The 11,729-nt window shown below is 44.6% G+C and overlaps 1 non-coding gene and 1 pseudogene across 1 annotated transcript; one reads left to right on the plus strand and one right to left on the minus strand.

Annotated features, from left to right (window-relative positions):
* The first annotated feature begins 320 nt into the window (after positions 1 to 320).
* LOC116573850 lies at positions 321 to 424 on the plus strand. Its single transcript, XR_004279037.1, has one exon. It is a non-coding gene; the product is annotated as a U6 spliceosomal RNA (small nuclear RNA).
* Positions 425 to 8,718: 8,294 nt separating this feature from the next.
* On the minus strand, positions 8,719 to 10,985 carry LOC116572671 (annotated as a pseudogene).
* Positions 10,986 to 11,729: the final 744 nt, after the last annotated feature.

Here is an 11,729-nt window from a genome sequence, read left to right on the forward strand (position 1 = left end):
AGGAGGAACATGATTTGGTGGGAGAGAGAGGAAGGAGAGCTAAAGCCATGTTCTCGACTAGGCAAGGGGGTGGAGTTAAAGCACATCTGGGAAGATAGGCTGTAATTAGACGTTTTGCTGAAGTCCAGAGATCCTGTACTTACAGGACCCTCTTGGGCCCCACCCCCTAGGAGGGCAGCAGCGGGTCTGGGGGAAGAGCCTGAGTCTTTGCCCATGGGAGACTAGAGCCCCCCATGGTCCTGTGCTTCAGCAAAGGGGCCAAGGACAGATGGGGTAACCTGAGACTCAGTTTCCATCGCTTGTAAACTGCCAATGATCCCATGCTCTCTTTGGCAGCACATTTACTCAAATTGGAACAATACAGAGATTAGCATGGCCCCTGCACAGGGATGACATGCAAATTTGTGAAGCATTCCATATTAAAAAAATAAAATAAAATAAAATGCCAATGACCCCAAATATTAAAGTACATATTAAACAAGACAATGCAAGCAGAACATTCTGCAAGGAAAATGAAAGTGATTTCAGTTCCATCATCTAGAGAGAACTGTGTTTACCATTTTGATATATTCGTATACTAGTCTTTTTTCCACTTATGTAAATAAATACTTGAAAATAGTATTCTTTATATACTGTTATGTTACATGCATTTAGCACTTAAATACATTAAGGACAATGTTCTGCGTCATTAAATGTTTTTCTGTAACACCATTTGAAAAAATGTGTCTGTAGGTCATTCCAATTAAAGGACTTAACAGACTCTCTGTTTTAAACAGTTCCTGAGTGTAGACAGCGTGTTAGTTGTTCCTTACAATTTTCTATTCTAGATGTGGCCTGTCCCCTTCAGCAATGTAATTGCTGGCCCCATTGAAGACACGAGGGCAAACTTATCAAACAGGAGGAAGCTGTGAAGTTGAGAGAGAGATGTTGAATGATGGAGTCGAGATGCAGGGGAGACCCCGACTGGCAGGAAGAATGGGCTGAAACAAGCATGAGAAACGGACTAGGGCAAACTCTACTGTCTGAATAATGGCAACAGCTCACAAAGCTAGACTGCTTTATGTGGACATTAGGGGAGAGCTGATGTATATCAGGGGACAAAAAGACAGTGGGGTTGATGTGATGTGTTTGCCCCTCAAACTCATGCAAAACAACCCAATAACTTCAGGATGCATTGGTTTGAGTACAGCATCCAGACCATGGATCAGTAGGTTGTAGATAAGCTGGAGCTCAGACAAACGGAAGGTGTTGAGGCTGACGAATGATCTAGACCACGGCGGTTCAATAGAAATATAATGTGAGCTCACTCACTCTATCTACCTATCTATCATCTACCAAAAATTAAAACATTTCTAGTAGCCAATAATAGATTTTAGGTGACCCAATATATTAAAAACATGTTCATTTCAGTATTAAACCATGTAAATAAATTATTAGTGACATAGGGGAAACTTTCCCCGTAACTGCTGAGTCTTTGAAATTCAGTATGTTTTTTACACTTCCAGCCCATCTCAATTCACATGCTAAATTTCAATGGTTAGAATAAAATAGAGTCCTACCAAAACAGTAAATTGTGTTTAATGGGAAAATATTTAATACTTTAATTTTAATTAAATTTAATTATAATGTTTATTTAAAAATTTTTTTAAATTTAGTTTTTAAAAATTAATTTTAAATTATTACAACGAAATGAATAAACACTGAGCTCCTCACTTGCACTGCTAACACCTCAAATGCTCCATAGCCACATGTGGCCAGTGGCTACCAATATCAGCACAGGCCCTGAAGTTACTCCTCCAAATGTGGTTTGTGTACCAGCAGCATCCGGACTCCCCAGGGGAGCTGGTTAGAGATGCAAGTCTGGGGTGGGGTGGAGGCTGCCATCCAGACCTCCTGAGCCAAAGTTTGCATTTCAAATTCTCTGGATGATTTCTGTCCTCACTACAATTTGAGAAGCAGTGGTTAGATGTTGGGCTATGGTTTGGGGAATGTCTGAAGCAACTGACGATTGTTTGCATGGAAAAAGGAAGGCTCCAGGAAGCTGTATAATGACCTTCCCTTGTTTAAAGGCTGGTGTGTGGCTGGTGAGGGAGATGCAGTCCCAGATGGAAGAGTGAGGACCACAGGTGGAGGTGGGGCTGGGATGGGAGAAAGGAAACCCAACTTTTTAAATATTCCATAGTTAACTATTTCCCTGAATCCTTTTAAAAAATATTTTGTTTATTAATTTATTTGAGAGAGAGAGAGCAAGAAAGCAGGGGTTGGAAGGTCAGAGGGAGAGAATCTCAAGTGGACTCTGCACTGAGCACAGAGCCCATGCAGGGCTTGATCTCATGACCCTGAGATCATGACCTGAGCTGAAAGCAAGAGTTGGATGCTTAAGCAATGGAGCCACCCAGGTGTCCCTCTCATTGAATCCCTGTATCAACACAGCTGGACCGGGAGGTAAATCAGATGATCTGCATCTGCCGAGTTTCTCCTCTCCTACTCGCTGTACATCCTGGAGGAAGAGTTATTTGACCACTCTGAGCCTCGGCTTACTGTCTGTGTGATAGGGAAAATAATACTGCCCCCCTCCAGGGCTCACGTGAAGACCATGGAGGCAAGGGCCATATTTGCTATATTCACTGCACCATCTCTGGGCTTGGCACAGACCTGGTACAGACTCAGCCTGCAGTAATGATTTCTTTGTGAACTGGGCAAAGCTCTGACTTGTGAACGATGGCCGTGACTACTAGTAGCAGGCTTGTGGTTTGAGGTGACATGTTGTGTTTTTCAGTAGACACAAATGAACCCAGCCCCTGCTCTCCTTCATCTCACTGAAAGCCCGTTTTTTATTTACAGTCTCAATTGATCTGGATCGATCTATCGTCAAACCTTTTCATCAGGAGAGTGAAAACAGAAAAGCAAGGATTGCGGCGGGGCGGGGGGCGGTTCTGGGTTCCTTCACCTTCTCTTGCTCAGTGAAAAGTGATTGGCCTGTGGCCACTTTTTTATGATCAAGGCGAAATATCTCCAGACATGGCACTGTGTCACTCCAAAGAGGGAGGGTAACTTAGCCCATTCAAGCATTTCTCTGCGAAAAGACCTCATCCCAGACTCACTAAGCCACATCTGTGCTTCTGTCAAGTAAACAAAGAATATCTACTGCTCTCAGGCAGGCACTAACATTAGCCGAGTGAGGGCTCTTTGGGGATCGGGGAAAGGAGGTTCGCATTTGAAAATGAACCACTGTACGTGGATTTATAGCTCTGCTTTTCCGATGGAGAGGGGGAAATATTTTTCTCTGGGAGATTAGAATTTACTAGTGGATTCAAGTGTAACTTTGGAGAGTGGCAGAGGTATTAGATGTGGCAGTATCACAGTATTGTTTTATTGGCAATTAGATTTCAAACTGGCACAAATGTATGAAAATAAGTCTCAATTATGGGCCTGTGAAGTTTCTCCACCATCTGTCAACAGTTTGCTCCTTATGCCGCAACATGTGTACCTTTGGAGGGGAAATGATTTAATAGCCCAAGTGAAGAGGTACAGCTCACCAAATTATATTGGAGTTTATAGCCAATGCCTGCTTTTGTGATTTCTGATGCAGAGAAAGCAAATTTAAACTTGCAAGCATGCACGTGCATGCATGCTTGCACACATATCCACACACCCCTTTTAGGTTGCAACAGAGTTAGGGCCAGTGGTGTGCTGACAAATGCAGAAGAACTGGCTCTCTAGGGAAATTACAGCCCTGATGTACAGTGCCTGCCTATTCCTTTGGTGTAAACACCCCACAGTGACTGATTTCATACCACCAATGTGATGTCACTGAATGCAGAGTTTGGAAGGGATGTGTACTATCGTCTTTAAATGAGATGGTGGGAGCCAGCTTCAGTGTATCATTGGTAGGGGCAATTGATGGTTTGCCTGTCTAGAATCTGTTTTCCCTTCTGGTAAGAGTGCCAAGATTTTTCCTGAAGGTGTCTACCACCTACTCTCTTCTTGGCCCATGGGGTTTGGGTAGGGTGACCTCCTCACCAGCTCCAGGGGTGGCATGTGACCCAGGTCTGGACCAATCAGTGTATCCCATCTTCCTGGACATTGACTGGTTCAGGGTTGAGCTTGTGGGCCAATCTGGTTCTGGGAGTCAGGCCCAGGACTTTGTTTGAATTGGTGGTCTTAGAGCTAGGGAAGTGTAGCCTGGATTGACTTGGGTCTGGGCATGGAGACAAACACATAGGAAAACAGCAGAAAGAGAAAGAATGAGAGAGAAAGAGAATGCAAGCATGGGCCCCAGTGATATCATTTGCTCCTGGACCCATCCCTACTTCAAGCTTAATGCCTGGACTTTGTGTTTATAAGAATCCACAAATTTGGGGTGCCTGCGTGGCTCAGTGGGTTAAAGCCTCTGTCTTCGGCTCGGGTCAAGATCTCAAGGTCCTGGGATCGCGTCCCGCATCAGGCTCTCTGCTCAGCAGGGAGCCTGCTTCCACCTCTCTCTCTATCTGCCTGCCTCTCTGCCTACTTGTGATCTCTGCCTGTCAAATAAATGAATAAAATCTTAAAAAAAAATCCACAAATTTCCATGTTTCTTTATCAAGTGCATCACTTCTGACAGAAGGAGTCTTAACTGATGAGTTTGTTTTTGGGAGTTATATGTGAAAATCTTGAGGGCCTTTGGGACCTGCTGCTTGTATAGAGTGTGAACCCCAGGAAGCCATGACCTTGTTTATCTTGACCATCATTGCTTTCACAGAACCCAGCACCATGCCCGGCATGTGGGAGATGCTCAGTAAATATTTGTTGAGTATCTTGTGTCAGGTAGGTTTTGCTGTATTATGATGCAGTAACAAACAGCCCCTGCACTCAGTAGCTTATAATAATGGTTTATTTCTCTCTCATAATTTTTGTCACTGAGGATGGCTACCCCTCTGCTCCACGTATCTTCATCCAAGGACCCAGAGTGGGGGAAGAGCTTCCATCTAGGGCATGATAATTTCACAGCAGAGGGGAAAAAGAACAAAGGCAGATCCTTGTGTTGGCTCTTCAAGCTCCTGCTTAGACAAGGTACTTGTCACTTCTTGTCATATTCTGTTGGTATGTGCAAGTCACATGGCAGGAAGGTATGCTCCATCCACAGCAAGACACTGCATGCTACAGGCAGGAGTAGAGGCTTATTATCAATCGCCTTACAGGTTGGGGAGTGAATAATGGGGTACAGAAATATTGGCAACCACATAAAGAGAGACTGTGGGAACACAGCTAGACATTTTCTTGTGAAATTGAACATTTGACTATTCATTGACCCAGCCATGCCCTTCCCAGGTATAGACCCCAGAGAGGCTCTTGTGTGTAGGCATTACATGTATGGAGAAGTGTGCAGAAATGTTTATAGAAGCACGTTTAGTATGGTGCAAAGCCCTCAAGATCTTTGACAATGTCAGTGTCTGCAGACAGGCAGAGGGACATAGACAGCAGGATACACTTTTATACGGAGGAATAACATGCAGCAATTAAAATGGACAAACCTCAGCAATTTGGAACAACATGAATATGTCTTATAAACAATATTAAGTGAAATATGCCAGTCTGTAGAAGACTATGCAGAGTATAGCTACAATTGTATAATTCATTCATATGTGCGAACAGTGCAAAGAACCATAAAGGAATGAAAAACACAAAAATTCAAGATGTGGCTATTTTGCAGGGGAAGGATGTGGATGGGAGAGGCAGATACAAGTTATTGGTGAGGTTCTAGCTCTTCGTTGAATGGTGAGTTGAGGGGTGGTCATTTTTTTTTTTAATATTTTATTTATTTATTTGACAGAGAGAGATCACAGGTAGGCAGAGAGGCTGGCAGAGAGAGAGAGAGAGAGAGAGAGAGAGAGAGGGAAGCGGGCTCCCTGCTGAGCAGAGAGCCCGACGCGGGACTCAATCCTAGGACCCCGAGACCATGACCTGAGCCGAAGGCAGCGGCTTAACCCACTGAGCCACCCAGGCGCCCCAAGGGGTGGTCATTTTAATAGATAATTTTAACTTAAATTTGTTGCATTTATCCTTTCTATTCTCTATCAAATATGCTCAAAATATAGTTAAAATGTAAAAATAACAGCTAGGAAAGGAAATAGTTAAAAAATAGACAAAGGTGATTATGAAAAAGAGTTGTCTTAGAAAAAGAGAATTTCTAGGATCAAACTTGGCAAAATACATTTTGGGGCCGAGTTCAGGGGACTGGAAGAGAAGGGACAGGCAGTGAGCAGGGGCAGCTCAGATCACCAGGCACCCCCATGCCTGGGGGAGGATCTGAGTTTTCATTGGCCCCAATATTATGCTTATTAGGCCATTTCAGGGACTGAGATACATGGAGGGATCGTGCATATGGGCATGGTCTGCAGAGGGAACGCTACCACTGTGGATGAATGCATTGGCTGTTGGGTTTGTTCATTTGGCGTTCTGATTTAATGATCTGTGACTGCGAATTTGGTCCTGTCTGGGTGACAGGAGAAGGTCTTGTTTTGGCCTGGTCAGATTGAAGAGGCCATACTCAGATGGCTGGTGTAGGTAGCCTCCACTCTTGACCACTCTAAGTGAGACTGCATGTGCTGGAAGATTCCCCAATCTGCTTTCCAATCTTAGGCCAGGAGAAAGGACCTGCAGATTGGAGAGTCTGGGTCTCAACCAACACACTTGCCCCCAGATGTCTCACTATCTTCCTGGGCAGACAGTTCATGGTACTGAGGGAGGTATGCCTTGCCATGGGGATTCCAGGGGCCCAAGTGGTCCTTTCCCTCAGAGGAAAACGGGAGATGAGAGATAAGGGGGCTGTGGGAAGACAGGAGATGAGTCAGAGCAGCAGTCAGAGCTCAGATGAGTCTCTACTACTACTTGGCGTCTGAGGGAGGGGAAGCCTGCCCACACTGGCCCTCCCTAGACCTCCCTGACCACCTAGGGGCCATGTGAGAATTCTGCTCTTTGCATTCTACTTGGGGGGAATGCTTGAGATCTTTACATGTTCAGGCTTAGTTAGCTCATTTTTGTTTGATTGCTTTCGTTTGCAAGTAATAGAAACCCAGAAAAAAAATGGGATTTTTGTTCAATACATTTAAACAGGAATACATTCAGCTTTATATGAAACTTGATCCTGAGTTTAAAAAACCAAACCAAACCAAACCAAAAAACAGTCATGGAGCCCCTCTCTCTGTTTCTACTGACTTCTTGGCTCTGCATCCTTGTGTTGGCTTTATTCTGGGATTGGTGATGGTATTTCCTGCAGATACCAACATTCTCCCAGAAGCTCCTAGAGCTCTACTGAGGTCCATGGGGGAAAGAAAGAGCTTCCTTGTCCCTAATCTCAGAAACTCAGATTGATTCTCTTGGGCCTGGCTTGCTCACATGCCTCTTCCTCAGTCAATCACAATGGCTGGGGAATGAGATGCACTGATTGGGGTGGCCAAATCATATGATCTCCTTAATATCGGGGATGGAGTCAGCCTCCCCAGAACCTTGTGGGTCTTTCAATGGAAATCAAAGCCCATGAGGAAGCAGGAAGGGGAATTGGATATGAAGGGGTAATTCACTAATGGTCACTTCTTATCTACTGATGCTTTAGTGAGTATTAGTCATTGGAGGGGCTCTTTACACCTTAAAGATAATAATGGTTTATATGCTATATTGGTGGTTGTTTGCCTTTTAAATTTATGTTAAATTTTTAAACTTTTAAATACTTCAATTTGTAACCGTGGACTTTTTTTTAGATTGAAGTGTAACTGGCACACAGCATTCCATTAGTTTCTGGTGTGCCGTATAGTGATTCGACAACTTTAGACATTTTGCTGTGCTTGCAAAAGTATAGCTACCACCTGTCACCATACAATGGTATTACAATATCATTGACTATATTCCCTGTGCTTTACCTTTCATCCCTGTGACTTATTCATTCCATAACTGGAAGTCTGTACCTCCCATTACCCTTCACCCATTTGTCCATCCCCCTACACACCTCACCTCTGTCAATCATCTGTTTGTTCTCTGCATTTATGGATCTGTTTCTGCTTTTTTGTGTTTGTTCATTTTTTTTTATGTTCAACATGTAAGTGAAATCATATGGTATTTACCCTTCTCTGACTTATGTCACTTTGCATAGTACCCTTTAGGTCCATCCATGTTGTTGCAAATGGCAAGTTTCCTTCTTTTTTATGGCTACATAGTATTCCATTATATAAGTATACTATATATTCCATTATATATAAATATAAACATATATATGCCACATCTTCTTTATAACCATGGACTTTTTTTTAAAAAGATTTTTATTTATTCATTTGTCAAAGAAAGAAAGAGAGTGCATGAGCAGGGGGAGAGGCAGGCAGAGGTAGAAGCAGGCTCTTTGCTGAGCAGAGAGCCCAATGTGAGGCTTGATGTCAGGACCCCAGGATAATGACCTGAGCCAAAGGCAGACTCTTAACCCACTGAGGCATCCCCCTCCTTTTCAAAAAATATTTTTATTTATTTGTGGACATTTTTAAACATATGCAAAAGCAGAGCCAACAACGTAATTTTTTTTTTTTTTAGTTGTCATTTATTTTTGGCTCTTGGGGCAATGTTATCTTTTCAATATGGAAGAAAGCAAGTTCAACACAAAATGGAAATTTGAAGTGTAGGACAGGATAAAGCCAAGGGCAGGGGAGGGAATAGCAAAAGGAAAAAAATGAGATGTTGCCAAAGATGGGAGGGTCTCCTTGTCCCCTCTCTGGAAGAATGATTCAAAAGATTTAGGTGGCAGTACAAACCTTTCTGTATATACACAGCAGAGCTGGGTGTTTGCTAAGAAAGGGTGGGGATGGGGAGGGTCTTTCTGGAGGCTAGTCCCTCTTCCCCTTCTTGGCTCCCTTCTCCAACCAGGGGAAAAGGAAGGAATCCAACATATGAAGGTGGTTATGTAGGAAAAGGGAAGGATCCTGCTTTAACAGGGTGGGGCAGACCCCAGCAAAAGAAACAGCTCAGGACACAGCTTGGAAGAAGACGGGAAAATACAGATAATACTGTCAACACCTTTCCTGAAGCTAAGAGGAGCAGGGAAATTCCTGGAAATTAGGACTCAAGAGCCTGAATACCCCTCTCCAAAACTGCTCTAGAATAAAAAACCCTACCCCTTCCTTATAGGTTCCTCTACTGCTATGAGGTAGCTTTGTTTCCTTTCCCCGGGGCTACCACATGGGCTTAGGATGGTGGCCATCTACTGGGTTTTAAGCACTTGGTTCTAGATGGGATCTGATGAGACCCAGCTTCTTGGAGAATTATCTTATAAAACAAAGGGAAATACCAACTGGACAAATGGGGGAAGGGGACACTGAAAGGAAATACAGGGTTACTGTGAATGGCAGAAATCTAGGTTTCCCAGAGTGGAAGAGAGGAGACCTTCAACAAACAACAAGTATTTATTGAGCGCCTATTATGTGCCAGGCACTGTGTTCTAGGACCACGCCCCTCCAAAAAAGGAAAAAAAAGAGACAGAGTCAGAAAATGTAATTCTGAGGGAGAGGACAGGGGCAGCTGAGGAAGAAGGCTAAGGGAATGGAAAAGCCTGAGGATGCCTTAGGCCTCCTCTTTAGCCTCCTCACCAACATCCTCCTCCTCTTCTGCGGTGGCATCCTGGTACTGCTGGTTCTCGGAGACAAGGTCATTCATGTTGCTCTCAGCTTCAGTGAATTCCATCTTGTCCATGACCTCACCTGTGTACCAGTGGAGGAAGGCCTTGCGCCAGAACATGGCCGTGAACTGCTCTGAGATGCGCTTGAAGAGCTCCTGGATGGCTGTGTTATTTCCAATGAAGGTGACTGCCATCTTGAGGCCACAACGTGGGATATTGCAGACTGCTGTCTTGACGTTGTTGGGGATCCACTCCATAAAGTAGCTGCTATTCTTATTCTGCACATTGAGCGTCTGCTCATCTACCTCCTTCATGGACATCCGCCCACGGAAGATAGCAGCCTCAGTGAGGTAACGGCCATGGTGGGGGTCACAGGCAGCCATCATGTTCTTGGCATCAAAGACCTGCTGGATGAGTTCAGGCACAGTGAGGGCCCGATACTGCTGGCTTCCACGGCTGGTCAGAGGTGCAAAGCCAGACATGAAGAAGTGGAGCCGTCGGAAGGGCACCATGTTGATGGCTAGCTTCCGGAGGTCAGCATTGAGAGGGAAGCAGAGGCAGGTGGTGACACCACTCATGGTGGCTGAGACGAGGTGGTTCAGGTCTCCGTAGGTTGGCGTGGTCAGCTTGAGAGTGCGGAAGCAGATGTCATAAAGGGCCTCGTTGTCAATGCAGTAGGTCTCATCTGTGTTCTCTACCAACTGATGGATGGAGAGGGTGGCATTATAGGGCTCGACCACAGTGTCAGACACTCTGGGTGAGGGTACCACACTGAAGGTGTTCATGATGCGGTCAGGATACTCTTCTCGGATCTTGCTGATGAGCAAGGTGCCCATTCCAGAGCCTGTGCCCCCACCCAGTGAGTGGGTCAGCTGGAAGCCCTGTAGGCAGTCACAGCTCTCCGCCTCCTTCCTCACCACATCCAGGACTGAGTCAACCAGATCAGCCCCCTCTGTGTAGTGGCCTTTGGCTCAGTTGTTGCCTGCCCCAGACTGACCAAAAACAAAGTTGTCTGGTCTGAATATCTGCCCAAAACGACCTGAGCGAACAGAGTCCATGGTCCCGGGTTCTAGATCCACCAACATAGCACGAGGAACATATTTGCCACCTGTAGCTTCATTGTAGTACACAGAGATGCGATCCAACAGCAGGTCGCTGTCACCGTGGTAGGTTCCAGTGGGGTTGATGCCGTGTTCATCACTGATTACCTCCCAGAACTTGGCACTGATCTGGTTGCCACACTGACCGGCCTGGATGTGCACGATTTCCCTCATTGTTAAAATTTATTTTAATTTTTTTGCTTGCCTCAAGGTGTGTATGGGGCAAGAAATTATATGGAATTTTTTTTTTCCTATACTGCTAGCCTCAGGCCGGAAGGATGGGACGTGTCCTGGAGGCTGGAGAAACGAAGTCCAAACGCAGGCACAGGAAGGTTCTGAGAGAACAACGTAATTTAAAAAAAATTAGTACTTATAGGTGTGCTTTTAATTAATTAATTGATTAATTACTTTTAAAAAGATTTTATTTATTTATTTGAGAGAGAGAGAATGAGAGAGAGAGAGACAGAAAGTACAGGAGAGGAGGAAGGAGCAGGCCGAGGGAGAAGCAGACTCCCTGCTGAGCAGGGAGCCTGTTCCCGGATCCCAGGACTCCAGGATCAGCACCTGAGCTGAAGGCAGTTGCTTAACTAACTGAGCCACCCAGGCTTTCCAGATAGTGTAATTTAAACCCATCACCCCCATACCCATCCCCCAGCTTTAACCATTGTCATATATTGATTTTTGACTTTCAGAAGTTTCAAATTTGTACATAGTTGAATCTTGATGTTTTCCATTGTAGTTCATCCTAACGTTGATGTTTATATTTAGAGAGATGCCAGATAGATATTCAACTACATTTTCTTTGTGTGTGTGTGTGTGTGTGTGTGTGTATGTTTAAAGGTATAATGCTGTGAGGTGAGGCTCTAACAGGATTTTTTCCCCAGGTGTCCAATTTTTTCAACTCTGCTTATTGAGTAATCCCTCCTGGTCTCACTGGTTTGTGAAGCTTCACAAGGTTCTTGCATTTGCCAGTGTGTTTCTGGCTACATATTCTG

The sequence above is a fragment of the Mustela erminea genome, chromosome 14, assembly GCF_009829155.1.
Source record: "Mustela erminea isolate mMusErm1 chromosome 14, mMusErm1.Pri, whole genome shotgun sequence".
NCBI lineage: Eukaryota > Metazoa > Chordata > Mammalia > Carnivora > Mustelidae > Mustela > Mustela erminea.